Source organism: Macaca thibetana, chromosome 7 (assembly GCF_024542745.1).
Source record: "Macaca thibetana thibetana isolate TM-01 chromosome 7, ASM2454274v1, whole genome shotgun sequence".
In the NCBI taxonomy this organism is placed as follows: domain Eukaryota; kingdom Metazoa; phylum Chordata; class Mammalia; order Primates; family Cercopithecidae; genus Macaca; species Macaca thibetana.
Window position 1 is genome coordinate 39,597,870 of NC_065584.1, and position 27,034 is coordinate 39,624,903.

At 37.7% G+C, this 27,034-nt stretch overlaps 1 protein-coding gene across 7 annotated transcripts in view; it reads right to left on the bottom strand.

The window, feature by feature from the left end:
- RAD51B (RAD51 paralog B) overlaps positions 1-27,034 on the bottom strand; it is a 787,871-nt gene that overhangs the window by 533,280 nt on the left and 227,557 nt on the right. The window lies entirely within an intron of this gene.

The window sequence follows — 27,034 nt, forward strand, 5'->3', positions numbered from 1 at the left end:
AGAAACATCTGCTTTCCTTCTTACAGATAGCTTCACCTCAGGAAAAAAAACATAAATTCCTGTTTATCACAAAATACTTTAAAAGCTAAGAAAGCATGGCCAGATGTAGTCATTTAGAAGCATTTTTCTTCCTTACAGGCATCTTACTCATGAATCAGAACAATTAAAATATTTGATTTCTACTTATTTTCAATTAACTTTTTCCAGCTTTGCTCATCACTAACCTATTTTCTGGTCATCTCTCCAAAATTACAATCACCCTGACTCTGGGGATAATCATACTCCTCAATCCAGGATATACTATTATTATCTGTCTGTCCAAGGCCTCTGTTGGCTTATTTTTTACCCCCTTTATCACTACTCCCCCATTTTCTCCTAAGCCTTAATAAGCAAAAACTTAATTGTATGGCATCTCTCTTTGTATATGGAGTGCTTCTTTGAAAAATATTGTGTTGTTTTACGTATGTGTGTGTGTGTGTTTTAAATTTTCATAAATGGCAATATGCTATGAATAGCCTTCTTTTATATTTTTCATTAAATACTCTTTCAAAATGTATCCATGATACAGCATGGCCCTCCAGTTCATACCAAACTATCACAATGTATTTGAGAGTCTGAATATGCTACCTCAAACAATGCTGCTATAACCAAAGGTGACCCCAAGATGAATCACGCCTGAATGTAATGTAATGTGACTAACAGAAAAAAAAAAGTCAGAAAATAACTCTGTGGCCCTAGGCCCTAAAATTATAAAGTATAAGATTTTAGGCCGGGCGCAGTGGCTCATGCCTGTAATCCCAGCACTTTGGGAGGCCGAGGCGGGTGGATCACAAGGTCAGGAGATGGAGACCACGGTGAAACCCTGTCTCCACTAAAAATACAAAAAATTAGCCAGGAGCTGTGGCAGGCGCCTGTAGTCCCAGCTAGTCGGGAGGCTGAGGCAGGAGAATGGCGTGAACCCGGAAGGCGGAGCTTGCAGTGAGCCGAGATCGCGCCACTGCACTCCAGCCTGGGCGACAGAGCAAGACTCCGTCTCCAACAACAACAAAAAAAGATTTTAAAAAGTGGTATGTTTGACCAACTCAAAATTAAGATCTACCTCAACATGAAATCTTAAATCAAGTCACAATAATAATAAGCCAAATAACTAACTAGTAATATAAAGAGGTACTCAATTTCATTAGTAATCAGAGAAATGCAACTTAAAATTAAATACCACTTTACACCTACTAGTTTGGAAAAAAGAGAAAGTCTAAACATATAAAATGTTGGCAAAGAAGTAGGGCAGCAGGAGTGTTCTTACACAACTGGTGGGCTGTAGACTGGTACAGCCATTCCAGCAAGCAATCTGGCAGGATTTAGTGACCTTCAGAATGTGTATGCTTGATAACCCTACAATCCTGCCCCACAGTCTATACCCTGCGGGGTACCAGGATGTTCCTCACATCACTGTTTGCAGTAGCAAGGAGGAAGAGACAATCTACTTTTTTTGTAAATGCAGTATAAAATTATATAGACTCAGACTATGAAAAAATATATATCTTATTTCCATAAACATTTTTTAAAAAGTAAAAAATTAGGGCATGTTTGCAAACCTGAAGTACAAACCAAAAATAACATCACACATTTGCACATGTATATTATTTTACTATAGAATCAAAGGGAACTTTTCTTAAATAACTGAATATTCTCTACAAACCAAGGCCCTAAGTCTCATACAGTCTTAAAAGTATTATTTAAATGTCATAGCAATAAGTTTTGAAACTTAAAGAAATTTAGAACAATCTATTAAAAGCTAATCTTAACCTGTTACTGTAACTATGATGTAAAAATGAAGGATAAGAGAGTTGGATTTTCTAAAGTTATGCTGGTCATTCAACACCAAAAGATCCCTATTTTTACTTGCCCATGTTGCTTTAAAATAAGCATAATAATCTGTTCCCAAGAACTAAAGCACATCAATGCTGGAAGATTAACGAGATACAAATGCTCTGAGTACTCCAAAGTCTTGATATAAAGGTCTGATGGACCCTATGTTCATGTTAGTGTCTCACTTTAGTAGAGTTCACATGCACACACATGGCTCTAGAGTGACTGGGTTTTAAATAAGAAAATAATTTGGCCACTCTGGAAAACCAGAAAAAATAACTTGAATTTTAAATATGTAACTCAGTTTTTTTTATAGCACCTCTAGTTTCTACTTACTTTCCTAAATTTTATATATAAATCTAAAATGATATCATTTAGGGCATAAAAGCCCACAAATATCTGCTGCCTATATCACTTACAAGAAACTACTATCTTGAAGTGTAATTTAAATACAAAAGGTCTTTGCCAAAGTCCGCATTTTCACACACACATAAACATTTACCTGACACAGAGGCTACCAAAAGAACCACATTCAGAGGAGGGGGAAAAGGGGATGGGAGGGCATGTGCAAAATGCAAATCTGGCACTTGGCATGGTCTCAATTTGAGAGGCCCAGGCAGATTGGGATGTATGGCTTTGTTCCATCAAAAGGTCGTTTGAAGCACACTATTTTATTTTTATAGTAGGGTATTGAGTTCTGAGGTCTCTGATACACCCCAGGGAGCCAGCAAAAGCTAGTCTCAACCATGTGCCAGCCCCCTGCTGGGTCACTAATGAAGATGGAGAACTGTGAGTGCACCCAAATAAAACACAGGAAAAGGCGAAAAAGGACTCCAAGCTGGGTCCGTTCCTTTTATTCCAGAGGAGCAACCTTTTCTGTACTTAGGGACTAATGAGTCGTGAACAGGAGAGGGGAACAAATCACACAGTACATTACCAGGAGGGACAACACCGTCAGCCTTTGTGTTCAGTAGCTGGTTCAGTTTTCAGAGCATTTCCCAGCAAGGACCAAAAGCAACTTGAACAAAGGAAACAGCAGTTAGATACTTGAACTGTCTCCATTAATACTCCAGAGAATTGGGTGCTTCAAAGTTGGAGTGACTAGTGAGAGTGGGGAGAGGATATAGGTAAGGGGGCCCAGGAAAAAAAAATGATGGCTTTATATGAAAAGTTCATGAAAAAGAGAAAATGATGAGAAATTTTTTTAAAACTTGTTTTTCAGAGTTGTTATTGTGAAAGTTCTGTCCTTTCTAAGGACATGAGCTCTGATCCCTCCACAGACTTTTAAAGGGAGAACAGTAATGAAGCATAAGAAGGTATTTTATTTTCCATCCTCACCACTTAATTAGGAAGGGCATTTAAGGTGTTCAAAGTTTTAATTGCCTTCTCCCCCACCCCAGCCTCCTTCTTCAGTTACACCATACAGCAACTGAGCCAGAGCCCAGACAGACATCCGAAGCTTCTCTCAAGCAGGAAAAAACACCAGCACAATTACCCCAGACACCATTTATTTCTCTCCCCCACTTCCTTCATCCCCCGCCTTTCCATCTCAATCTCCCCCCACCTCTCTCTCTCTGTCACTGTCACACACAGACAGACACACACACACACACACACACACACGATCCCATAACACTGCTAGTACACAGAAAGCTTTCCTGGCATAATTGAGAGCAGCAAATGCTGCAACATGAGAATGTTTCCAATAATCTGAAAGAAAAGAAGAAGAAAAAAGAGGGAGAAAAAAATTAGGAGTTATTAGACAAAAGAGAAGTTGAAATAGCTCTCAATCAAAAACAAAAAAAACACCTTCTAACTGAGACACATTCAGGGAAAATGACAGCGATCCAAATTGGTCATGGTAAAAAAGTAAATTTTATTTATTTCCACATACCTTAAAAAGTCTAGAATTTTACCTCTTTTCTCTGTATTTACTATGATGGCACGCAGGTCAGTAAAAGATGTTTCAGTAGGGCCAGGATTGTAACAAAACCTTTGTCCTTACAAAAACTTATACCAAAGACACCACCAATAATCGCCCTTAGATTCATGGAGAAATGAGACCCTTGATTTTGATCTGGAATTCTAACAATAAATTCTAATAATAAGTGCTCATTTAGGTCCCTAGAGTAGCAAATAATAGTTTAATTATTTTTAAGTCAATAAAAATAGTATCAGTTCTTATTTATTTAATATCAACAATGTAATGGTACATATACATGACCTTCAATTCTAACCATGATGCACGTTAGACATTAGCAGGTAATGTCACAGAGAGTAAATGACTCTGTAACATCCTTATAGGATGTTCAAGGCCCCACAGCTCAGTCAGTGATAGAGCCAGATTTTTTTTCTGATTCCACAGCCTACTTTCTTTCTATTAAACCACAGAAGAAAGTGAGCTGTAGTCAGCCCTTTAACATTTGAACAGAATAGTTTTCTAAGCATAATACTATAATAACCCAGAGTTTTCTACAATCAGTAATCCATCATATAGACCAATCAATCATGATGAATCATAATGGGAATGATATTTTTGCTAATTAAGGTAGACTGGCTACAGGTGGTCTCCAGATTGTACTTTGACAATTGGAAAAGTCTCCAGAGGGTCTCAGAATACCATGCTACTCTGATTATTAGACTAGAATTAGGCCCCAAACCCTAACCTCATCCATACGCTCAGGGTCCAATTCTAGTATATGCCTGCTACCCAAAATAAAGAGCATTATCAAATTAATGGAACCTCTGGGGATCAGTGGATCCTAGGGAATCAGAAATAGTGTGGGCTGTCACAGGCATCTCTTTTTTTTTTTTTTTTTTGAGATGGAGTTTTGCTCTTGTTGCCCAAGCTGGAATGCAATGGTGCAATCTCGGCTCACTGCAACCTCCACTGCCTGGGTTCAAGTGATTCGCAGCTCAGCCTCCCAAGTAGCTGAGATTGCAGGCATGCACCACCACACCTGGCTAATTTTGTATTTTTAGTAGAGATGGGGTTTCACCATGTTGGTCAGGCTGGTCTTGAACTCCTGACCTCAGGTGATCCACCCACCTCGGCCTCCCAAAGTGATGGGATTACAGGCGTAAGCCACCACGCCTGACCTCAGGCATCTTTTAATGCCTGTCATTCTGAACTTTCAGGAAGCCCCAGAAGCATTATTCCCTCAAGAAGCCCCCAATATTAGAAGTTAATCCTAATAGAATATACTCTTCTCATCACCAATAACATCCCTTGACTTCGGAGGGTATCCATCCTAAGATTAATTCTCCCTGTGCTTTGGATTCATCCCATCTCAAGTTGCCCCATTTCTCCACTCTCATATCAACCTCAACATTTCCTTGACTCCTTATCAGCATTTAAATATGCTCAAGCCCACATGCCCTCCCCACTCCCCATACGGAAGGGGGGCAAGGAAGTGCTGGGAAGGGAAGCGTGTGGTCCCTGGTGAGGGCTCTACCCCCAGGTCTGTGCCCACGGGCATAGGTGATGTTAGGCACTTCTGCCTTGGCGCCCAAATGTATTTCCCAATACCTCCCTGGCCCATCATGCCCCCATCCTGTGCCTATAAAAACCCTGAGACCCTAGCAGGCGGACACACACGTGGCTGGATGTTGAGAGGAGCACACGAGCCGAGGACACACGGGCAGCTGAACTGCAAGAGGAATGCACCAAAAGGCACCAGCACACCGGCAAGCCAACAATGCTGAGTTTGGCTGGGAGAGTCGTTGGAAAGCCTGGGCCTCTAGGCGGCCCAACTCCAGGAGAAAACTTTCCCACTCCATCCCCCTTCTGGCTTCCCCCATCTGCTGAGAGCTACCTCCACTCAATAAAACCTTGCACTCATTCTCCAAGCCCACGAGTGATTCAATTCTTCCATTACACCAAGGCAAGAAGCCTGGGATGCAGAAAGCCCTCTGTCCTTGAGATAAGGAAGGGAGTCTAACTGAGCTAACATAAGCCACCTACAGACGGCAAAAGCTAAAAGAGCACTCTGTGACACACACCCACTGGGGCTTCAGCTGTAAACACTCACCCCTAGACACTGCCATGGGGTCAGAGCCCCACAGCCTGCCCATCTAGGCTCCCCTAGAGGTTTGAGCAGCAGGACACTGAAGAAGCGAGCCACTCCCCACTGTGGCAGGCCCTGCACGGGGGACAAGGGAACTTTTCCCATTTCACTACCACCTTCACATACCATCTTCAGTCCCTTCTTTATAGCCAGAATGCATGAAAGCATGACCTCCCACCTCCCATGATCTTATCCAGTCACCTCCCACTTACTCTTTAACCAAATTTATGGAACTCTTGAAACTACCAGACTACCAAAAAGGCTTTAAAAGGCCACTGATGCTTTCTAGTTACAAAATCCAATGGCTTTTTTTTTTTTTTTTTGGAAACAATCTTTTTGTATTTTACTTGAACTCTTAGCTGAATTCAAAACCATAAAACACTCCCTTCTTTTGGAAACTCTCTTCCTTTGGCTTCCTTAACTATACACTCCTGATTTTCCTCATATTTCTCCAGTCCCTCCTCTCTTCAGTTCCTTGAATACGCTGCTCATAATATTGCTATGCGAGGCCCTCCTCTCTATTCATTCTCCTTGGACAATGTTATCTACTTCCTTGATTTCAATTAAACCAGCTATATATCCTGAAGAATACATAATCTATACATCCAGCCTAAATCTGTGCCTCTAGAAATGCAGACACTGTCAAAAGAACAGGGGGTACAATAAGGAATAAAACAGACACGATCCCTTTATTTCCCAAGTTCACTGTCTAACCCTTCCTTGTGGATGTCTTGAAGGCACCTCCAATTGGAAATGTCAAAAGCTGAAGTCAATTTTCTGCTACTATTCCAAAAGAAAGGACAGGTTTTCCTACTCTAGTCCTCATCTTAATGAAAGCAACCATCATTCACCTGGAAATTATTCTTGACGCCTTCCTTTCTCCAATTAATCACCAAATCCTAATGTTTTACCTTCTAAAAATCTCTGCATAAAATTTCTTATAATTCTACTGTCACTACCAAAACCCAAGCAACCATGATTTCTCACCAGTGTTACAGCTAGCAAATTCTTAACTAGTCTACCATCAGACTTATTATTCACTGATTTTTTTTTTACATACTGCCATAAGAAACACATAGCAGTGTACAAGTCATCAGTATTGAGGCAGACATATATATAGCAGGGGTTCAATATATTTTTGTTGAATGAATGAATCAATCAACCAACCAACCAATCCAGACCCCAAGGGTTACCTTTGCTGTGTCTTCAAAAATGTCCCCCAAATTGAACAGTGGTCTTTGGAAAACAAAATATTACCCCCACATTTATGCCTTTGTTTTGCTCTGCACCTCATGATTACAAATATTGCGGAAGTGCATCAGACTGGTGAATGCTGTTCAGGATCCACATTTAAACTCCAGTTGTGTAGGACCACCATGTATGTCCACAGCAGTTGTTCTGAAATGGGGACAATTTTGTCCCCCAAGGGAGTGTTGCTACTGGCATCTGGTAGGTAGAAGTCAGAGATGCTGCTAAATATCCTACAATGTACAGAACAGCCCCCAGTGACAAGGAATTATCTAGTACAAAATGTCAATAGTGCCCAGGTCTATAATTTCAAAAACAAGGCACTACCAAAAGCACTATTTCAAAATGTCACCGGATTAGGGGGTTACAACAAGACAATAAACCTGTTAACTTCCTCTGTAAAATGAGATACGACACTTTCCATTTTCCAGGGTAAAAGTTAATGGGTTTCTCAGATTTAAAAAAAATAGGATAAAGTTTAAATAATGCCTTAGTGTTCCAACTTTAGGAATTTTAAAAATATTTACAATAAGTTCTAATAAGATGTATTAATTTCTTTACTGAAGGCTTCATTCTTTTTCTGCTCACTCCCAGCAAAAATAAACACAATAACAAAATACCCCAACATGCACACAGGTACACACACAATGTCTTATCATTGCTTCTTACAGCTTTGGGAAACAAAAAGATTGTTTCTCTCTCACGTTCCCTCTCTATCTTCTTCAGTCTCTCTATTTAACCAACCATGATGTTGGTTATGGAGTTGTAGAGTACTGTTAATATAGTTCATAAAGTACTTATGGAGTAAGTTGTATTGTCTGTTGTACTTGTTAATGTGCTCCCATTCTCAAGATAAGAAATAAATAAGCAGAATTCTTCATGTTTCTCTCAGAAAACAAAAAAAAAGCGCCAAAAACCTAAATTAATATGCTTTACTTGCATGAATGGCAAATGATTTTTTTTCTGACAATCAAGAAATATGAAATATTCTCCATTTTTATCTTTAATAAATAACCATCAAACCAATGCTAATATATATCAGTTCTAATGACTTTTTTCTACTAACTTTCTTTCCTAGATATCACGTTTTTAAGTATTGTACAATTTTCTGCACAACATCAGAGTAGGCTAAGAAACCAGAAGTTATGAGATACAATGAGTGAGAAATTTAGGGGAAAAGAATACTCCAGTGATTGAATATCAAAACCTCCATTGCTTGCTGTGACAATATTCCTTTTTTGTGCTTCACACAATATTATTAAGATTTAGAGTAATCTGACATAAGTCAACAAACCTACTCAATGACTTTGTTGTCTGATTATTGCATCCAATTACTACCTTCAGAGTTTTTGATCATAAAATGTACCAGCTGTGTCCTAAACGGAATTATCTGATACAGGCTGAAATTATATAGAAAGACCTTAAAATCAAAAAGTAAAACTGCTTTCATAATATCTACTACTCTCACTCTAAGATCTTAGGTGGTTCCCATTTTTTTAACCTCACTTTATTAAAGACAGAGTTTTCATTAACACTATTTGAATCTCATCAAATAAAGGTGGTCTCTTCTAATTGAAACACAGGATATGTCACAATAACTGAAATCACAGGTTAAAAGTTGAAACTCTCTCATCTGCCAATAAGAGTTGTGATCCAGCATATGTACAGCATAAGAATTCCAATAAATAGGTTTTACCTTAGGAAAGTGTCCTGGGGAAAGAGACTAGTACTAGACTAGTACTAGTTCAGCAGTGTGCATATGTACCCATACAAATACCTCAGATGTGTCAGAACACAATAAATACCTCAGTTCTTTCCACTAATATGTAGGCTCAGACTAAACTAGGAAATGAATTGAAAAGTGAAAGCTAAGCGGAAAACATAGTCATTGTAATGAAAAGATTGGCAACAACATAAATGTCCATCAGTAGGGGCCTAGTTTAAAAAATTATAATATAGCTATATAATAGATACCACAAAACCACAAGAAAGAAAAAAGAAGCACTTTATGTACTAACATGGAATGAATTCCAAGATATAGTGTTAAGTGGAATTATGCAAGGTATAGAACAGCAGGTATGGTAAGCAAGTAACTGTATGAAAGAGGAAAGTTTATCCATTCATTCTCACATACATATACATATATACACATACATATATACATATATATATATGTCTTTCTTCTATGCATATCAAATATTTATGGAAGGAAATAAACTAGTAACTTGAGCTGCCTTCAAGGGGGCTATCAGATGGCTTGGGGAATTGGGAAAAAACAAAATTTCTTCCTACATACAGCTCTGTAACCTCTGAAATTCTGAACTAGGTGAATGTATTTCCTATTTAAAAATAAATGCAACTGAAACTAAGAAATATTATTTGCAGCCGGGTGCAGTGGCTCACGTCTGTAATCCTAGCACTTTGGGATGCCGAGGCGGGCAGATCACGAGGTCAAGAGATCGAGATCATCCTGGCTAACACGGTGAAACCCCATCTCTACTAAAATACAAAAAATTAGACAGGCATGGTGGCGGGCGCCTATAGTCCCAGCTACTCAGGAGGCTGAGGCAGGAGAATCACTTGAATCCAGGAGGTGGAGGTTGCAGTGAGCTGAGATTGCGTCACTGCACTCCAGCCTGGGCAACACAGCAAGACTCTGTCTCAGAAAAAAAAAAAAGAAAGAAAGAAAGAAATATTATTTGCCGAAACATCACATAATTGTTTGTTAGAAAAAAAAAATTATTTGTCACTCTATAACTCAGTAAATTCTGTCAATATGTAGGTCAAAGCGTATGCCTCAACATTCACTGGGGCTTCAGCTGTAAACATTTACTCCTAGACGCCGCCATAGTGTCAGAGCCCCACAGCCTGCCCATCTATGTGCTCCCCTAGAGGTTTGAGCAGTGGGGCACTGAAGAAGCAAGCCACTCCCCCTTGTCGCATGCCCCGGGACGGGGACAAGGGAACTTTTCCCGTTTCACTGATTTCCTTCAGAGCTCTCATTCAATGTCACCATAGCCTCTGAGTAGCCTCCAATAGAATTTTGAAATAACATTCTCCTTCATAATTCAACATGCTTATTATAAATAAATTAGGAAGTACATATAAACACAGAAATAAGTTTTGACCCAAGTGGTTCCAAACTTAAATGCCATAAAATAGGACTCCGCCCTCACTCTTCTCCTTTTAAATAATACCTATGTTACTTAATGTGATCCAGTGAACTGAACACATGTCCTGTGCCACAGCCGGAGGAAAGCTGAGAGGCTCCTGTGGGCCGTGAAGACAGTCCTGCTTGCACATGCTAGGAGGAGGCTCAAGAGGCAATTGAATCTCTGGCCACTTCAGACAGAAAAACAAAAAACAACTCAGTATCAGTTATGGCAACTCAAAACCTATGCTCTCTGGAAGACATTCTATAGTACTTAAATATTACTAAACAGTTATATCCTTTAGGTACCTCATTATAGGACAAAACTTCTTTAATTCTTTGAGAGCCATATGAAAATGATAGATGCTTATAATTGTTAACTCCTAACTTCAAAATCTTCTAGGACAAACTAATTTCTTCCAGGTCATGCTACAGAACTTTGACTCTCCAACTAAGTGCTTGCTCTCATTGGACTCCCTACATCAGATCAGGACCAGTTTCCTTCCCCTGCACAGCCTTATAAATGGTTAGGCATTAATTTGGCTCTGATCTTCAGTGAAATTCTATCACTGAGTGGTTTGTTTCAAAGTCCCAATGCCCTCTACTTTTTCTTATGTTGAAATTTAACTGTTAATAGTTTATTTGGAGCTGATGTAGACACCAGATATTGACTCCTAAACTGTTTTTCTTTTTCTCAATCAATATCAGACAGGCCAGGCACATACATGTTGAGGATCATGGTAAAACATCTGTTTTTCAGATGAGAAAGTAGACTTTTCAGTTAATGCTCCTGAAGAGACCCCCGCACTGATCAAACTCAACTGTCCATCATGGACTTGGTTCATAACTGCTCATCTAGGTTAAAAGAAAAGAAGGCATTTGAGCAGACCAGAGTGAGGCTTTCAGAAAAAGTTTTAACACCTTGGAAACTGATCTGCATTACAGGCTGGGGACACCCCTCATATTACATGCTTTGATGGTCTGGGGCCTGGGTTTTGATAGACACTCAAAAGCAAATAGAGCTATTCGAACAGCCCATATCTGAAGAGTATCTTGGGTACTCAAGGGCACTATGAAATGTGATTAACATGCTTTGATTTTGAAGAAACCCAGAAAAGGAAAAGAATGTAAATAAAAGAATAAAAAACATATATACAATTGGACATTATGAAATCAGAAGTATGGACAGAAAATAAATAAGATTAACTTGATACATCTGGGGAAGGAAACACTAGCCCATTCATCCTCAAATTCCCCATCAAATAAACAGGAAGCAACTGTTTCCATCCTATTTTGCAATGGGAAAATCAAGACATGAAGCAGAAAAGGAACAGCATGGGAAAAAATGTTACAGGTTTACAAAAGCAATGAGTAAGAATACTAAGGCTAAGTCTCCTGATGTCATACTCCACTATTCTCACCTTTCTTCATCACAGAAGGCCCCGTTTTGTTCCTATGTCTTCTCCAGGAAATTTGTGAACTACCTGATAACTACCAGGTAATATATAATTATCATTTTCACGCATACAGAATATAATTTTAGCCAGATGTAAAAGATGGAGGAGAAAGAAGAAAAGACGTGACCTTTGACTTCCAGGAGATTTGTATGTTAGAGATACAGAGCCTGTGAGACCAAGTATGAGAGCGCACATACGCCACCTTAAATCTTTCTAGAAAACAGATGGTGATGAATGAAATTAGTTTTAAAATAGATGGCACATACGTAGTCTAATATCCTATACAGTGAGAAAAAATACATACTTTAAAAAACTTTTGTCTTTTTGTCTTTAATGTTTTTAATATACTTTAAATATTCAGATAACACTGGATGCAGTGGTAATGAAATAAAAATCAACAGAAAGATTTAAATTTCATTGAGAGAGGCAGGCTCGTTCAAATTCTAAAATATTTACTGATACTGCTAGTGATATTATATACTACAACTAATAATAAAGGGAAAATACTATTATACTGTGGTATCCTCTGCTTTCTCAAATATCTCAGAGGTTAAGCAGAAGTAAATGCTAAATATTGTCAAGTAGAGCTTCATATCTCTGTGGGATTGATGTATATTTTTTAAATGCCCCAAAATATTACAAAAATCAATGAAACAATATGTTTCTACACAGATTTTGACCACAATGAAAACATGATTTACCAAGGCCACATGAAATAAAAAAGAAAAGTGGGTAATAATTTACCTGCAGAAGTTTTCATTGAACATATGACTTAAATGCTCCTTTCCTGAAATCATACCAGCATAGTGGAAAGTTAACAATATGTGAAAATGGGAAACAATTTAATTAAAATGCATAGTAGACTCTAAAAAAGAGAATGATTATTTTGGAAAAATAGGTCCCAAGAAACATCCATGGCAAAGTTAGTACGGTTCTAAAGTTAAACAGATTCCAAAAACAAGAAGGTATGTTAACTCTTTTGTAGCATAAAAATTAGATGGCTATTTAAAACAAATCCAGGGTTTTAAATAGACCAGGATTTATTTATTTATTTATTTATTTATTTAGAGACAGGGGCTTAGCTCTATTGCCCAGATGGGAGTGCAGTGGCACCATCATGGCTCACTGAAGCCTCAACCTCCCAGGCTCAAGCAATTCCCCCATCACAACCTCCTGAATAGCTGGGACCACAGGCACAAGCTATCACACCCAACTAATTTTTTAATTTTTTCTAGAGACAGGGGCTCCTTCTTTTGCCCAGGCTGATCTGGAACCCTTGGGCTCAAGCAATCCTTCCACCTTGGCAAGCCAAAGTGCTAGGACTACAAGCATGAGCCACCGTATTCAGCCCCAAGTTATAGTTAAATATAGGAACTTGATAAAACCAATGACTTCTTCAAGTATTAATAGAAATCAAATATCTCTTGCATCATAGCTAAAGTTGGTCTCTTAGGAAACCTCCAAGCAATTTGCTAAGTCAGCTACTAATTATCTTTACAGGATATTAACATGGCATTGCACCTAGACAAGCTGCTTCATCTTTATTTGGAAAGAAATAAAAAGGTGAAGGGCTTAGAGCCTAACATACATGTCATATTATTTTTACTCTATAATTTTCTGTTCATAAGTCACTCAACTGGTATAAAGGACAAGAGCTGAATGTAACCCAGAAATGATACCTTTCAAATACTGCAAACCTAAACGCAGCTTCAACACAGAAACAAGAAATAAAGAAATATTCTTGGCCAGGCACAGTGGTGCATATCTGTAGTCCCAGCTACTTGAGAGGCTGAGGCAAAAGGATCACTTGAGGCCCAGAGTTCAAGACCAGCCAGGACCACATAGCAAGGCCCCACCCCTAAAAAACTTTTTTTTATTTCCTAGTGACTGAATTGAACTATATAAATATCCTTAAGATAATGAAAATAAAGACTATAATTGGATTAGATTATTATAATACTGCATACAATATCTGCATATCATATGCATCTTACATATGTGACATGCCTAGAATACTAGGTAGCTCACAGACACTTAAAATGTTTATCTTCCACCTTATGTGCATATAAGAACGAGCACCCATTTTTTATTTTTTATATTTTTGAGATGGAGTCTGACTTTGTCACCCAGGATAGACTACAGTGGTGCAGTCTTGGCTCACTGCAACCTCCACCTCCCGGGTTCAAGTGATTCTCCTGCCTCAGCCACCCCAGTAGCTGGGATTACAAGTGTGCATCATGACACCTGGCTAGTCTTTGTATTTTTAGTAAAGACAGGGTTTCAGCATGTTGGCCAGGTTGGTCTCAAACTCCTGATCTCAGGTGATCCACCCCACCTTCGCCTCCCAAAATGCTGGGATTATAGGCATTAGCCACCACTCCTGGCCAAGCACACATTTTAATGTAACATACTGCTAGCAAATAAGATATTCAACTCATGTTTTTGCTTGTTTGGGGAGAATGGATTGGGGTTTTGTTTGTTAGAGTTTGAGCTTGTGATGGTCTTTTAGGCTTGGTCTACACAAACATTAAACGTGTATATGCTTAGAAAAGGCAAACATCTTTAATATTCAACCTGAAATTTTTTCAAAAGTTAATAAGGCACCTTTCTACATAATCAGTAAGCTAGCCCTTCCAAAGTAAAACCTAAGCAGAATGATATATTAAATAATGACCAGTCTACTGGACAGAGTGCTTGTAAATACCCTGGGACAGGGATAATATCTTATATTCTACCTTCTGGCAATCATCTAGCATGGTGCCTTACACATAGTAGCCATATGATAAATACTGGTTGTCTGAAATCGACAACAAATAGTCTAAATCATAGTATTACTTCTACCATTAACACTTTTGGAAATCTAATAAATATCTTATGAGATATCTAGCCCATGACTTACTTCATCTCTCCACTTAGAGCAACTAACCACCATCCAGAGAAGAAAGCCCATCCCTACCACCATTTTAACCCTGTTGCTGTTATATGACCCTTACTCCTTTGGCTACAGATGATTGAATCAAGGGAAGACTTATAACTTAAACTAAATAAATTAGAGAATCTCATTTGAGAATTTGAACTTCAAAGCACATAGACTGGCAACTGGAAGCTAAACATCTCAGTGGCAGAGCATTAAAACAAAGGTTCGGCTGAGTTTCTCAGTACCATACTGGTCCCTCCTTTCTTAAGGCCTATCTAAACAATATTTCCTTGAATTCTAAGATGTATCATTTCTTATATTCTTAAATGAAAATTTCACTTTTGGGTAGTATATAGCAGAAATGAACTAAAGCTTTAAGCAAGAAATTGTGGCGAGTCATTTCTCTTTACAGCTGTTTCAACATATGTAAAATATCATACATATTCTTCAAGTAAGAAAGGTCCTTGGGTTTGTTAGTTCAAATAACTCCCAATCAGGAATTTCTTTGACAACCTCCCTAAGTGACTCACACTGATTACTATTTGAACAAAAGAAACCAGCTCTAATTTATTGGTCCTTTTTTAGATAGATCTAAAAATGTGCCTTCCTGTAACTTTGATCCACTGGTCCTACTTCTGTCTCCTACAGAAATTTAAATAAGTTTCTTTTATTTTCCATGTGCTAATCTTTTAGCCTTTTGAAGGAGGTATCCTATCACCTTCTTATATTCACTCTTTTCCCAATTAAACTTTCTAAGCTCATTCATTCTTACCTGGACTTGAAAAATTAACTTGATAAGGTATGTATTAAGATATTTGATTTCTGCACATGGTTACTCAGATGTGATTACTAAAGAAAACTCTACTTATAGCTCCTCCATCTGTGAAGACAAGGCATTCATGCATTGCTGGTGAGGATGTAAGATGTTACCACTGCTTTGGAAACTGATTTAACAGTTCCTAAAAAATTTAAACAAAAAATTAACATATGACCTAGGAAGTACACACCCAGCTATACACCCAAGAGAACTGAAACATGTCCATATAAAACTTTTAAACAAATATCCAGAGCAGTATTATTCATAATAGCCAAAAAGTTGAAATACCCCAAATTTCTATCAATTGATGATAAGGGAAACAAATAGGTGTGGTATATCCATATTGTGGAATATTATTTGGCAGTGAAGTCATAAAAATAAAGTGCTGATAAATACTAAAACATGAGTGAACATTCTACAAAGAGAAAAGAGGCTAGTCACAAAAGGCCACATTTTGTATGATACAGTTCTATGAAATGCCAAGAACAGGCAAATCCACAGGGAAAGAAAATGGATTTGTGGTTGCCAGGGGTGAGAGACAAGAAGAAATGCACAGTGACTATTAATGGTACAGAGTCCTTTTTAAAGTGATGAAAATATTCTACAATTAGGTATTGGTGATAGTTGCACAACTCTTTAAATATACTAAAAGACCACTAAATTGTACATTGAAAGTATTATTTAAAAGCTGGTTTTTTAAAAAGTTTTCATTGATCTAAAAATTGCTCCCATACCTTGTCACCATTGTTTCTCTGATCATATCTTTCCTCTACCTGGAATTCACATCCTTTTCATGAAAAACTGTTGAAATGAGACCCATTCTCTAAGAGCCCATTCAAATACAACTGTTTCCATAGTGTCCTTTTTGGTTTTTTTTTTTTTTTTTTTTTTTTTTTTTTTTTTTGAGATGGAGTCTTGCTCTGTCAGCCAGACTGGAGTGCAGTGGCCTGATCTTGACTCACTGCAACCTCTGCCTCCCGGGTTCAAGGGATTCTCCTGCCTCAGCCTCCTTAGTAGCTAGGACCTATAGGTATATACCTCCCAGCCTGGCTAATTTTTTTGTATTTTTTGTAAAGATGGGGTCTTGCTGTGTTGCCTATGATGCTCTCAAACTCTTGGCCTCAAGCAATCCTTGGCCACCCAAATATGTCACTTTAAATACATTAACTTTATTAGTTCTTTGTGAATACCTTTTATCTTCCATCCTGAATAGTAAGAACTTTGAGAACAAGGATCATGCCTTCTTTGTACATAATCAAATGTGACTTCAAAATTCTCTAGTATCAGTGTGCTTTTCAATACTTTTCCTTTAATTAAAACATGATATATTTCTGGGTTTTTTTTCTTTTTTTTTCTTTTTCTTTTTTTGTTCTCAAGGTTCTTAGCCAGGCTTGGTGGTAAGAACCAAATGGAAAACTTGCAGCTAAAGAATTCAGTGGATGAAATAAAAACAGAACAGAAAAATGTCAATAACAGATTAGATAAAGCAGAAGAAAGAATCCCTGACTTTCAAAACAAGTTTTTGAAATAACTCAGACAAAAGAATAAAAGAGAAAAAACAGGAAGAAAAGAAAAGGGAATAAAAAAGAACAAAGAAAGCCTACAAGACTTTGGGACACCATTAAGTGAACAAATACTCATATTATGAGAATCCCAGAAAAAGAAAACATGGAAAAGGGCCTAGAAAAACTGTTTAATAAAATAATAGCTGAGAACTACCCAAGTCTTGGGAGAGATATGGACATCTAAATCCAGGAAGCTCAAAAATCCAGAAAATTTCAAACCAATAAGGTCCTCTCTGAGGTACATTATAGTCAAACTGTCAAAAGTCAAAGACAAAGAATTGTAAAACAGCATAGGAAAAGCATCACGTCACATATTAGGGAATCCCCATTAGACTAAGAAGAGATTTCTAAGTAGAAACCTTACAGACCAGGAGAGAATAAAATCATATATTTACAGCGCTGAAAGAAAAAAAATGTTAGCCATGAATACTATACCCATGAAAGCTATTCTTTAGAAATAAGGAAGAAATAAAGTCTTTCCTAGGAAAGCAAACACGGAAAGAATTCATCACCACTAGGCTGGCATTACACGAATACATTAAGGGAGTCGTACATCTGTAAGCAAAAGAATGATAACTACCATCATGAAAACATGGGGAAGCTATAAAACACTGAAAGTGCAGATACAAAAATGAGAAAGGAAAAGAAATCAAACCATATCACTTCAAAACACCACCAAACTGCAAGATAAACAATTAAGAAAAAGGAAAAAACCACAAAGGACATAGAAAACAGCAGAAAACAAATAACAAAATGACAAGAGTAAGTTCTCACCTGTAAATAATAACCTTGAATGTAAAAGGATTAAATTCCCCATCTAAAAGATATGAACTGGTGGAATAGATAATAAAACAAGACCCAACTATATGCTTCCTATAAGAGGAGGTGTCCAACACCTTTTTGTTTATTTATTTATTTGTTTGTTTGAGATGGAGTCTCATTCTGTCACCAGGCTGGTGACAGAATTTGTATATACCAACAAATTAAAAACCTAGAAGAAATGGATCAACTTCTGGACACATACAATCTACCAAGATTGAACCAGAAAGAAATGGAAAACATGAATAGACCAATGACAAGTAATAAAATTGAATCAGCAATAAAAAGTCTCCCAACAAAGAAAAGCCCCAGATCAGATGGCTTCACTGCTGAAGTCTTTTTCTTTTTTTTTTTTTCTTGGACACAGAGTCTCACTCTGTCACCAGGCTGGAGTGCTGTGGCATGATCTTGGCTCACTGCAACTTCCACCTTCTGGGTTCAAGTGATTCTCCCGCCTCAACCTCCTGAGTAGCTGGGACTACAGGTGTGCATCACCATGCCCAGCTAATTTTTGTATTTTTAGTAGAGACAGGGTTTCACCATGTTGGCCAAGATGGTCTCAATCTCTTGACCTCGTGATCTGCCCGCTTCAGCCTCCCAAAGTGCTGGGACTACAGGCATGAGCCACTGCACCCAGCCACCATACACTTTTAAGTGACCAGATCTCCCAAAAATTCACTCACTGTCATGAGAACACCAACAAAGGGATGATACTAAACCATTCATGAGAAATTCACCCCCAATATCCAATCACCTTCCAGTGGGCCCCACCTCTAACATAGGGGATTACAATTCAACATGAGATTTGGCCAAGAACAAATATGAAAATCATATCTGAAAGAAATAACAAAGATTAGAGCAAAAATAAACAAAATAGAGACTTAAAAAACCACAAGACCAAGAAGATGGAAATTTGCATTTTCAAAAAGATAAACAAAATCAACAAACCATTTAGCTATTCAAAAAAGAGAGAAAGAAAACCCCCCAAAATAAAATAAAAAATGAAGGAGACATTACAACTAATACAGAAGAAAGTTAAAGGATTACTAGAGACAATCATGAACTACTATATACCAACAAATTAAAAACCTAGAAGAAATGGATCAACTTCTGGACACATACAATCTACCAAGATTGAACCAGAAAGAAATGGAAAACGTGAACAGACCAATGACAAGTAATAAAATTGAATCAGCAATAAAAAGTCTCCCAACAAAGAAAAGCCCAGGATCAGATGGCTTCACTGCTGAAGTCTTTTTTTTTTTTTTTTTTTTTTTTGGGGGGGGCACAGAGTCTCACTCTGTTGCCCAGGCTGGAGTGCAGTGGTGCAATCTCAGCTCACTGCAACCTCCGCCCCCTGGGTTCAAGCGATTCTCATGTCTCAGTCTCTTGAGTAGCTGGGATTACAGGTGCCCTTCGCCACAACCGGCTAATTTTTTTGTTTTTGTTTTTGTTTAGTAGAGACGGGATTTCACCATATTGGCCAGGCTGATCTCGAACTCCTGACCTCAAGTGATCCACCTGCCTCACCCTCCCAAAGTGCTGGGATTACAGGCATGAGCCACCGCACCTAGCCTCCACTGCTGAATTCTACCAAACTTTTTTTTTTTTTTTTTTTTTTTTTTTTTGAGACTGAGTCTGGCTCTGTCGCCCAGGCTGGAGTGCAGTGGCCGGATCTCAGCTCACTGCAAGCTCCACCTCCCGGGTTTACGCCATTCTCCTGCCTCAGCCTCCCGAGTAGCTGGGACCACAGGCGCCCGCCACTTCGCCCGGCTAGTTTTTTGTATTTTTTAGTAGAGACGGGGTTTCACCGTGTTAGCCAGGATGGTCTCGATCTACTGACCTCGTGATCCGCCCGTCTCGGCCTCCCAAAGTGCTGGGATTACAGGCTTGAGCCACCGCGCCCGGCTCTACCAAACTTTTAACGATGAACTAACACCAATTCTTCTGAAACTACTCCAAGAAATTGAAGGGAAGAGAATTCTTTAAAACTCATTCTATAAGCCCAGCATTACCCTAATACCAAAACCAGACAAGGACACAACAAAAAGAGAAAACTACAGGCCAATAGTCCTGATAAACACAGATTTTAAAATCCTCAACAAAATACTAACAAATTAAATCCAGCAGCTCATCAAAAAGGTTATGCATCATGGTCAACTGGGATTTATTCCATGGATGCAAGGATGGTTCAACATATGCAAATCAATAAACATGACACCTCATATCAACAGAACAAATAACAAAAAAAAGATCATTTCAATAGATGCAGAAAAAGCATTTGATAAAATTCAACATCCCTTTATAGTAGAAACTGTCAATGAATTCAGTATAGAAAGAATGTACCTAAGCAAAATAAAGGCCGTATCTGACAAATCCACAGCCAACATCATACCTTATGGTGAAAAAGTTGAATGTTCTCCCTCTAAGAACTAGAACAAGACAAAGATGCTCACATCCACCATTTTTATTCAATTTAGTACCAGAAGTCCTAGCCAGAGCAATCAGTCAAAAGAAAGAAACGGCATCCAAATCGAAAAGGAGAAAGTCAAATTGTCCCTGTTTGCAAAAGACATAATTTAACATATAGAGAAACCTAAATACTCCATCAAAAAACCTCTTAGAATGAATAGACCAATTCAGTAAAGTTGCAGTATACAAAATCAACATACAAAACTCAAGAGTGTTTCTCTACACCAATAACAAACTAGCTGAAAAAGAAATCAAGAATGCTATCCCATTTATAGTACCTACAAAATAAAATAAAGTAAAATAAAATACCTAGGAATAAAGTTAACAAAGGAGGTGAAAAAAATCTCAACAATGGAAACTATAAAACACTGATGAAAGAAATTGAAGAGAACACAAAAAAATGAAAAGGCAGCCCATATTCATGAATTGGCAGAATAAAAAATATTAAAATGACAATATTACCGAAAGCAATCTACAGATTCAGTGTGATCCCCCTCAAAATACTAATGACATTTTTCACAAAATTAGACAAAAACAATCCTCAAATTTGTATGGAACCCCAAAAGATCTCAAATAGCTGGGTATGGTGGCTCACACCTGTAAGCACAGCCCTTTGGGAGGCCCAGGTGGGTGGATCATTTGAGGCCAGGAGTTTGAGACCAGCCTGGCCAACATAGTGAAACCCCGTCTATACTAAAAATACAAAAAATTAGCTAGGCGTGGTGCTGCATGTCTGTAATCCCAGCTACTGGGGAGGCTGGGGCACGAGAATCACTCAAACCCGGGAGGTGGAGGTTGCAGTGAGCCGAGATTGAGAGACTGCATTCCAGCCTGGGCAAGAGAGCAAGACTGTGTCTCAAAAGAAAAAAAAAAAAAAAACCTCAAATACCTAAAGCCATTCTGAGCAGAAAGAACGAAGCTTGAGGCATCATGCTACCCGACTTCAAAATATAGCTGTAGTAACCAAGACAGCATGGTACTGATACAAAAACAGACTCAGAACAATGGAAGAGAATAGAGAACCCACAAAATAAATCCACATATTTATAGCCAATTAATTTTTGACAAAGGCACCAAAAACACACATTGGGGAAAGAACAGTCTTCTCAATAAATGGTGCTGGGAAAACTATTTAATATTTAACCTTCAATAGGAAATGCTAATTAGATGTCCAATTACTTTAACTGAAAGCATTTTTTCCCCATTACGTTACCATAAGCCCAGGTCAAAAAGAACTGCTGAAAACTTTCAATGTCTTCTTATTCCCAACTATACTTTGGAAAGAGAATAAACAATCAGAATTGGAAAGTTGGAAGAAAATTTCAAGATCTTCTTGTTCAGCAGCTCATAACAATGTAACAAGATCAGGAGCCAAGATCAACTGTAAGAAGTAATTTATTCCTATAAATAATTAAAATACTATGAGTGTTTTGATTAATGTCTCCATAACTTAGATTACATTCAAAGTTATTCCTATAAGAACCTCACTCTAACTGCTTGCATTCTGAGAAAGTAGTTGCAGCTCACTGGGAAGCAAGAGAGAGGCTCACATATAACCAGCGACCTATCTTTCCTGTGCTGCATTCTGAAGTCGGCCACTTACTGCTATACCAAGTATAGCAGAAATAGTTGTGGTAATTACAAAATCCAATTAAAATTCAAACATTTTAATTATTTTATCTTCTATCAAAATCTAAGTATGCTGATGGGAACATGTGCACACATATAATCCGGCATATGCTTTATAACAGAAATTTGTTAAAAAACACTGACCTACTCCAGTCACCTCATTTTAAAGACAAGGAAAAAGGCTCAGGTTTTTATATAATCATAGCTAAAAAGTGGTCATGGCACTGGGACTCTTGTCTAAACACACACGACTTCCAAGACCTTATTCTTCTTCTGGCATCACACTGCCTTTCTGGCACTGAATCTGAAAGATATTTCAAGTTTTAATTCAGACATTCTTCTCTGCATATACTAAACTTTTAAATCTTCTAAAAACTGTAACAAAGAGGAAAACTCTAAAATCACTATAAAATAAATAATTTTAAATACAGCATTTATAATTCAGTTTACTAGAAACATATATTATGTGTGGGATAGAGAAGTCTACCAAAATGGATATGATATTGTCACTGCTCTCAAAGTGATTGTGATCTCCTGAGAGAAAAAGACGTGTACAACTAAAATACATAATAAAATATGTTTGATACTAATAATATCTCAAAATACATTATTATGACACATACGGAAAAGACTACTTTTGGCCAGAGAAACAGGATGTCATGGAAGGGGTTGTATATGACCTAAGTTTTAAAAAGTAGAATTTCACCTAGCAGAATGGGCATATGTCACAAATAACAGAAGCAAAGGGATTACACAGGAAAATGGAGGGTTATCCAGGAAATGATTAAAAATCCAGAATAATTGCAGCTATGTGTGCATGCAAGGAAGACATGAGAGAGAGTAGTGGGAAATAAAATTGAAAAGGAAAGGTAAGGCCAGGCCATTGTGTCTTGAAGGTCAAAGTGAAAACTCTAGGCGTGGGTAAGAAATAGTTAAAAAGTAATGCAGTTACATACTCAGATCTTATGAAGATAACTACAGCACTTGGGAGAAGGAATTACAGCAGGGAGAATTTTTTAAATGGAAGATTCGTTTTGTAATAATCCAAAGATGTTATAAGTAGGCCAGAATGAGGGCAGTGGCAGTGGAAATGGAAAGGAGGTACTAAATGCAGAGGTGAAATCCAATTGGGATCATGGATAAGTGATGTGGATGACAAAAGAAAATGGACAAAGGGACTGATTTGGGGGCTTAAGCTTGCTGGAAGAGGACACTGGCCATGAATAACCCATGAAAGAATAAAAAGATAGGAGGGTGGAGGCTTAGAGGGGTTATCAATAGTTTTCTTTGGGACAGAACACTGTATTTTTCACTAAGTGGTATATTTGATGTCTCTTGTATGACATTAAATGCTGGCACTTGAAATATCTTCGATTGGCAGGTGTTGGGAAAAGAATATGCCTATATATTACTGGTAGAAATGTAAATTGGTTCAACTTCTTGGGAGGCAATTTCATAAAATCTATCAAAATTTTAAATGTGCACTGTTCTTTGACTAGAAATTATGTTTTTCAGAATTCATCTCACAGATAATCTCACATATATACACTAAGAATTTAAAATGATATACATACTGCATTGTTCATTAACAATCAAAACATAACTTAAATGTCCAGCAATTATGTTTGGTTCAAGAAATGATACCAAAGAGATATGATGGTATACTATACAACCTTAAAAATGAGTCCAAGTTATAAGTAAAAAAGTGAGGTACAAAAGAGTATGTATGATATGCAACTAACAGTGTAAAAGAAAAATAGATATGCCTATACATGCTTGTTTGTACATAGATTATCTTTGGAAGTATAATTCTGAGACTGATAACAGTGTGTAAAGAGGGAGCTAGGGGATTGGAAATGTCATGGCAGAGAGACTTTTAAAAAACAAACAAAAAATGTATATGTATTGCCGACTCTACTAATTAAATTGGAAGGCAACTGATGAATTGAATTTTTTCTCCATCTATAGTTGCCTTCTACTGGAAAAGCCAAAAAGGGTCAAAGGTATGTGACCAAAAATGCAAAGGGACAGAAGCATCAGGAAACTGGTAAACCAGCTGTGAATAAATTAACAGATTATACTTGAAAGTCCTTCTCCAAAACCTGGTATACATTAATAAAGAAGCCTTTGCTAAAACACAATAAAGATAAAATTGAGTATTATATACTCAATTTTTAATTATATCATAATAAAAATTAGGCAAAAATTTGACTAATTCCATGCCAGATTTTCTTTAGCACAAAGTTAGAGGATAGAGATAGAGGGAAGACAGATTCTTTCCTCTATCAATTAAAAATGTATATTAAATATAAAAGAAAAATACAATCTTAAAGCAACTTAATTTGATAAGAACTAAAAGGTCTCTGATTTTCTTCTCTTGCTGTCTCTAATCTTTTTATATACATCAATAAAAGCCAACCAAACACACACACACACACACACACACACACACACACAAAGAACTAAAAGGTTATAGTAAAATTGAAGTTGATAGGATGGCGATTTTATTTTCATCATTTAAATTTTCTTTACTGTTAGTACAATGATTGTATAATAAATTAAAAAGTTAGGAGGCAAAGAAAAAATACAGAAATCAGTAATTTTTCTAGTAAGTGACAAAAAAAAAGCTAAGAGATTCTGAAAGCATTTTTGTATGAAATGAACAATAATTTTCCAATTCTGTTATCTTTCAAATGTTTACAAATGCATTTTGATATATTTTATATATTAAATAAGAATTCTAAGACTATTGAGTTTATAATATGATCCTGTTTTCAAATCCTACCTCCTATATCTAAATTAACTTGCAAAAGAGTTTCCAGAAAGTTCCATGCAACTTTGAACTTCATTATAGATATAAGTATATTTTAATGCCAGCAATTGGCATTTAAAAGCACATTTACTAATGTTTACATTGTACATTAATATAACACATTCTAGAAACCATCAAAGATAATTCTGATGACTATGGTAAAAAATCTAAAGCTCATTGGAAAGAACTATTACGTTTTCTCTTTAAAGGCTTTATTTTTATTATTTTTATTTATTTATTTATTTATTTATTTATTTTACCAGTAATCACCTCTTTTGCCATAAAATAGGAAGCTGGGACTGGGATCCAATTTTAATGTCATCTGGAGCATTAATGGCTCTGAGCCTACTCCACCCAACCCGATATATTTTTCTTTCTTTTTTTTTTTTGAGACGGAGTTTCACTCTTGTTGCCCAGGCTGGAGTGCAATGGCACAGCCTCAGCTCACTGCAACCTCTGCCTCCCAGGTTCAAGCAATTCTCCTGCCTCAGCCTCCTGAGTAGCTCTGATTATAGGCGTCTGCTACCATGCTGGGCTAATTTTTTGTAATTTTAGGAGAGACGGGGTTTCCCGATGGTGACCATGTTGGCCAGGCTGGTCTCGAACTCCTGACCTCAGGTGATCCACCTGCCTCAGCTTCCCAAAGTGTTGGGATTACAGGTGTGAGCCACTGCACCTGGCCATAAATATTTCTTTCTTTCTTTCTTTCTTTTGAGATGGAGTCTCGGTCTGTCTCCAAGGAGGCTGGAGTGCAGTGGTGTGATCTCGGCTCACTGCAACCCCCTCCTCCCGGGTTCAAGATATTCTCCTGCCTCAGCCTCCCGAATAGCTGGGACTACAGGCACATGGCACCATGCCCGGCTAATTTTTTGTATTTTAGTAGAGATGGGGTTTCACCGTGTTGCCCAGGCTGGTGTCGAACTCCTGAGCTCAGGCAATCCGCCTGCCTCAGCCTCCCAAAGTGCTGGGATTACAGGCGTGAGCCACCGTGCCCAGCCCCATAAATATTTCTTTAAGGCCTGGTGCAGTGGCTCACACCTGCAATCCCAGCATTATGAGAGGCCGAGGCGGGTGGATCACCTGAGCTCAGGAGTTCAAGACCAGCCTGACCAACATGACAAAAACGCGTCTCTACTAAATACAAAAAATTAGCCAGGCATGGTGGCATGCATCTGTCGTCCCTGCTACTTGGAGGCTGAGGTGGGAAGATCATTTGAGCCTGGGAGGCAGAGGCTACAGTGAGTCACAATCATGCCACTATACTCCAACCTGGGTGACAAAGTGAGACCCTGTCTCAAAAATAAAACAAAACAAAGCTTTTCTTTAGCAAGTAACACTGAGCTCTAGTACTAAGCAGAAAAAAGAAAAAAGAGCAAAAGAAAAAAAATGTACCATTATCTGTGCAAAAGGATTATATCTCATTGAGGAACACTTTAGCAATTATTTTAAGGGCATTAAAAAAGTCACTTCTTCTACTGAAAACAAAAGCAAGGACAGACACTAAAACCCAGTTGGTCAGTGTGACTAATGGAATATAAAACTTATGTTATGTGACTTCTAACACTAGGTCTCTTTGCTCACCGTGTAGAGCTAGCATTAAGAATAAGCATCAACGTGCCAGTCTACGAGTGACCAACACAGAAGATCTTCCATGCTTAGTCAAGCTGTCAGATGCGTGTTGCATTAACCTATATCTAACTGAATCCTCGTGAGAGATCCAGTGCTAGAAGTATCCAGCCAGAAACTATGAGTGCTCATACATATTACTGTTGTTTTTAGTCACTATGTTTTGAGTTCATTTGTTTCATGGCAAAAGACAACTAATATAAAGACCAAAATTAAGATATATTTTAAAAATACAAGAAGATTTCTATATCTAGCATTGCATATTGATCTTTTGCTGCTGCTATCACATGATTGCTCTCACTTAATCTCTGAAAGGTTATTGATTTACATATGACATGAGAATTCACCCTGATTGTACTTGCTGATTTGTAGATAAATATAATTTTACAACGTTTACTATGTACATTAAGGGAAAAATTCTCTATCATTAAAGGCAAACATTCTCCCCAAAAGTGATTCTGAAAATAGGTTTAAAATATGCTTATTTAGTCAAAATTAGCTATACTGAACGTGTCACAGATATTTTAAAAAAAATATCAAGGATGGAAAGGACATTACAGCTCACCTAGACCAATGCCTTCATTT